Below are 6,000 nucleotides of genomic sequence, written 5' to 3'. Positions count from 1 at the left end.
AAAGGTCTTATAAAGCTAACAACGGTGTTAGATTTCAAGTTAATGAATATTTGTGAATTTCAGAGGAATTCTAAGAGGAGGCTAGCTAGCTCTCATTGATAGAGCTCCATCCAGCCACAGGCTCTATCAATGAGACTTGCCGACAAAAGGCATTTATTTCAATGATCACTTGTTTAAATAACTCAACACATTATAATTACACACATTAAAAGATTAACTGGAACCTGTGGTAAGAGATTGCTGGCGTAACAAGCTCGCTGACCGCGCTCTCACTCACACACACCGGCCATTTAGCAGGAAGAGGGGAGTTGCAGGCCCTGGAGCTCTGTCAGAGCAGCGGTGTTTGGTAGTCCACTAACCCAAAAAACTGTAACTTTGCGCGGCTATGGAGTGCTGTGGGCTGCCAGCCGTGATGGAGCTCCATCTACCTCACAGCAGGCCGGGATCTGTGAAGGAAGGCAGGCCGGGTGGTGAGGCAGCAACACAGGCAGCACCGGCCGTTGAACTCCTTGAGATCTGCGCGACCTATTCAGAAGACTAAGCTGACCTCAGATCAGTTGTGTAGCCTATGTAAATGTTGGGGCGTGACAAACAGAGACTAGAGCCAAATGAGGAGCCGCCGAATTGACGTCAACTATGCGGCTTGTTGAGATTTGCCCGTTTTCAGAGGCAGTTTCAAAATGTGAGATTTGCAGAGGAAAGAGGTGTCATTGGGATTTTGAGGTTTTATGTATGTCATAGTTACCCACTAAACTGTCATTATTCAACTATGACAAGGTAAAATCGGTTTTGTATTCTATCACCTCTTTAAACAATGTCACAAATCCATACAGACTACTATTTGAAACCAATAGGATGGCATGGATTTTTAAGTCTTTTTTATGTATTGTCTTATGTGTATCTGTCTGTGTTAATTAATAAACAAGTGTGTTGTCCACAAATTGTTGCAGACTTGTTTTGCACTCACCTTCTAGAATAAATCGCATTTCTGCAGATCAGTTTAATCCAACTTTTTTGGTCTGAGATATCCCCACAGTCCTGTCAGATGAACTCATGTACCACTTCATCAATTTAGAATGTATGTCCGAAATGTATAACAACTGTTCATTATATAAAATGGCATGTTGTTAATTATTTCATACAATTGAAGTGTTATTATTAGGCTTGGTTTGGTCAGCAGTCATACTACTACATGGATATGACACTGCCTTTGGTTGCTCCACCCGGTTCGGTTCCCTCTGACATATCAACCAATGTGTCCCTGAGCAAGACACTTAACCCAGTAAGCTCCAGAGGCGTTGGATAAACATATGTAGCAATTGTAAGTCGCTTTGGATAAAAGCGTCAGTTAAAAGACATGTAATGTACTACAAGCCTTCTAGGCTACTTGGAATGTTTCAACTGTTTATCCATTAATGTTACCATAAGCCATTACATTTAGCTAACTATTTCAACCTGTTAGCTATTTTAACCATTTCTCCATTACTTTAGCTGATCATTCAAACTAAATAATGAGACTCAGGCTGACTGGTAAGGGGGTGCTAACCACAGGAGTCTATATGTGGTTTCGCATTAATTAAAAAGCTAAACTAAATTAAAATCCACATGCTGATCATGTACAACCAAGAAAGCAATGTACATACAAATTTCTGGTAACCGTGGTAACACAGTCATTGTACACACAGCATGTTACTGGGGGGGATGTTTCCTGATCAATCACAACGTAAAAATCAAGTGAAATGTAGCCACCACACAGTACTATCCCCCCTTGTACTAATAATAATGTATTTGATATAGCACCTTTTACAGACAGTCGCAAAGTCTTTCACACAATAAACATTTGGTAAAATATTGTGTCATGACAGTGTCATGTGTTCATGACAGTGTCATGTCACTCTTATGTAGATACCTTCAAGTGAAGTGTTACCGAGAAATGTTCTCCCTTCATCCTATCGGTCATGAATCGATACTAGTGTAGCCTACTTCCTTGTTTAGTGCTGCAATGAATAAAATGCAGAGGAGAAAAGAGCACATCTGTCTTCACAAAAATCATCTGTTGAGTGTTTGATGGTAATTTATTTGTGCTTTAGAACGTAATCAATGTAATGTATTTCTCTGTCTACGGTACAATGACAAATTTAATTACAAAACATTTGGTCTCAATGGTCTCAAGAGACTCTCTCCACCGTATATGGAATAAGTAACAGTGTAACTGTTAGTTATACAGGAGAGAAGCCATACATTTGAGTTTATGGCAAAACCTTTCAGTGCTCGTTTTTAATTTTGTGACTTTCGATTGAATAAAGGACTAGTCTTGTACGACTTTCTTCATTGAAGTTTTCTGTAAAATAGTGTTAAAATCTTCGTCTCGATCTCGTGAACCCAATCTTGTGTCTCGTCTTGTGAGCTGGATGTCTCATCACACCCCTAGTGTATACTATTATTGCTTATAATAAAGTATATATTCTTAAACTCATCAGAGAAGATCAATAAACATAAGGTGCAGCTTGTGTGCGACGATAACTGCTGCTGCTGCTGCTGCTGCATAAAAGATAGAAGAACATTCTGTGTACACCAGACGGGTTTCCTGGTTTCTATAATTATCACCAGATAATCAGTACTTCAGTGCTGATTAATTACTTAAGCTGTGTAAAAGAAATTATGAGTTATGCATGTCAATGTATGCAGCCATGTAAACAGGTTAATCAGACATTTCATTAAAAAGCAATATAGCCAATTATTTCATTATTGTGTTCATGTAAACGCATGCAAGGGTGACTGAGAATTATAGCCTACATTTAGTAGTATTTTGTGCTTTCAGTTGATTTGCATTAATAGAGCAGTTTGCTCCAGCAATGCAGTTTGAGTGCCTCTTTTTCTTTTGTCATTAATGAGCCTGAGGGGAAGTTCACTCTTACTGCCTGTTGCAGAAGAATAATCGTAAACCCATATAAATATAAATTCACAACAGAAAGTATGGTCTGTAGTCTTTGAATTGTACCACACTGTTATAGTAGTTAGGATGGCTGTCAAACACTGAGTGCAGTTGCAGATGAAGTGGGCACAATTTGGTTTTATAATTCATGAGATTGATCCAGTTCAATAATCTGCTTTCCATGCTAATGTTTCCATTCCTCAATTTATTAGTTAGACAAAGAGTGCTAAAAGTATGCCGCCAAGAATAATTTCTATAGTACAAAGCACTTTTGCAGAGCTCACACAGATCAGTAGATACGAATCTGGAGCTGTGCCACCCAAAATGCTCAGAGAATACATCTCTGAACACCCACATGCTCAGCGTTTTATGTCTTTTGGGAGAGCTTTATTAAGTGTCTGTATCTGTACATGGGTGGCCTCTATGGGAATCAAGCTGTGGGTAGTGTCAGTGTCAATATCTATCCATGCAAGGCCATCTAGCAAACACAAGTGTGGCTGAACTGCAGAATGTATCGATCAATACCTGTTATGGTGATTTTTCTGTTTTCAGCAGGTTACCACTGATCAAATTATAAGATGTGGCAGCCAGCTGGAGCCTCGTCAAGGCTCATATCAGCAGAAGACTGAATGTTATTTTTCAGATTCAGACTTACATTTTCGATTGTTGTTCTTTTATATGATGGAAATTGACCTATGGCTCTGTTGTTATGGGGATCTACACTCTTAAACATTATCTCATAAAAATATCCTATAAGGAACCCCAGGGTTCTGTAACCCAAATCAAAACGTATCCCCAAAATTGTTTAATATTAGATTTGTACGGGAAATATAACCTTTTATTTCAAAGGGGGTCTTTGGCTTGCTACTTGCTTCTGATAACCCTATATGCATTTTAACTGTCTCGGTTTCTTCTGGGTGATAATACAACTTAGGTGCACATATTGAAACATTTGTCATTGAGATGTCAGTTAAATGTCAGTTAAGGCTCTGAATTCATCAAAACGCAAACGTTTAACTAGGTTGAAATTTGGCCCTGGGGAACCACGCGAGTTTCAGGGTGCAGCGGTGGAGTTGTCACATCACATTTGGAAAGCCTCATAAGACCTGACTGCATGGCTAGTTGGTTAGTGGTTAGTGGCATGGTTAGTCAGAGATTGACAAAAACTATTTCAGTCAATAAACGTGTCTTAGTTTCAGTCTAAATGCCTTTTCTTTGTATCAGGGTTTCTGTGTTCTTGTTATTCATTTTGATAAAGATTAACAACCAGGCAGAGAAAAAATCTGCGTTCTTAATAAAATGCCTGTTAAAGCTAAAAGTGTCATGCATTCTGCTAATTGTTTCTGCTTTATAGAAGTGTGCACTGGCTGTGCAGGTTGGGTGTCATCAGTTATAGAAACTCAAAAAAACTGTTCCTGTATTTTAAGGAGTTCCAAGACTAGGATATTTTTGATTCCAACCATGAGGCCTAAAATTACAGTTCCAGCTATTTCTTTCAAGCGTTTTTATATTCAGCACATTCAGGAACAAAAGCCAATGTTTCAAGTGAGGTAGTGCAGGTTTAACAAAGGCAACAGGAAAACAAAGAACATGAGCAAATACTCGACATGCACATGCATTAAAATGCAAAGAAATTGCAAAGCTCAGTGCCTGGGCCCTGACATTTCCCCGGGCTAGTGTCAATAAAATAAATCATATAATTCCTGATATCAAAATACTGAGTGAAGTGGCCGGGTTCCCCCTCTCTCTCACCTAGCTGTCCTGTCAAAAATTAAAGGTGGAAAAGCCCCAAAAATAACCTTAAAAAAAATACTGAGTGAAGTTTAGAAAGACTGAAGAACGCAAAGTCCAATGACGTCATTAACGTGCAAATTAAGTACCCTTGTGGATTTACCGATCCAACGGAGAGGATGGTTTGTTTACGCCAGCAGCTAAGTTCACAACATGTTGTCCAAATTTAATGACTTGTGGCAACCTATAACAGATAAAACAGTTAGACTACACACCGAGAGCTTTCGTTAGCCTGTTTGTGAAAAGAAAAAAAATTGCTATTTACAGAGTAGCACTGTGGTTTTAAAAAACAGCGCTGTGTAGAAACCACATGCAGACAGAGCAGATAGAAATATCACTTTTTTTCACATTTATGCCCATTAAGCTGATGAGAGGCATTGGGCTAACACCGCTACTCCAAATATCAGTGGTGAAGTTTACGGGCAACAGGCTGCTGATGTGGTTCTTCACAAAGCATCTTTGGAAACACGGTTTCTGTGATGTGCTGACGGCTGGGAATCTTACGGCTCCAATAAACTGAGAAGACGTCGAAACCCAGTATTATTATTGACTGGTAATGGTTGGTCGTCAAGTGCAATCATGCATTGGGCAAGAGCCTAGTTATTTTGTTTACAGCCAAACATCTCCAAACGGCTGGCATTTCTCCTCTTCCATAATTTTATGACTACAAGTACGAGTACATGCACACGGCATCGGACCGATACTAGCATCAGTATCGGTGCATCCCTACTTTAAATAAATCATAGTCGTCTTGGGTGGTGCTAAGCGAGTCCTAGAATTAAAATGACGTGTAAAATCCCTCTCTCTCACTCTGTCTCTCTCTCTGGTATGGGCTGAAATATTTCGTTTGTTTGTTTTGTGGAAATATAATTTTTTATTTACAGAAGCAGAGTTTCCTTATTTACATAATATAAGATTTGCTTCCTTTGCTTTGAAGGCCTATTAATGGACATAGAAAAGAAAGAAACTGAAAAAATTGGACTATAAAATCTAGAAACTATAAAGATAATAAAGTGATAAATTTAATGCACACGTTAAACATGACTGTAACACAGTGTATTCATCCCTTATTTCCCCCCAGCAAAATATAAGGTCAAAAACCATTGAGGTGTCCTCTCCCTGTTGTTTCATGAATGAACAATAAGGTAAAAACCACTGCTGAGTGAACAGAAAAGGCAGCAGGATTAATAAATCCTGGCTGTTAGCCTGGTCAGGAGCAGGCTAGCTGCACAGAATAAATCTCTATGGTAATTTAGGTGCCTCTGCTTTTGTGC

Source organism: Perca flavescens, chromosome 10, assembly GCF_004354835.1.
Source record: "Perca flavescens isolate YP-PL-M2 chromosome 10, PFLA_1.0, whole genome shotgun sequence".
Lineage (NCBI taxonomy): Eukaryota > Metazoa > Chordata > Actinopteri > Perciformes > Percidae > Perca > Perca flavescens.
This window is presented reverse-complemented; position numbering follows the sequence as displayed.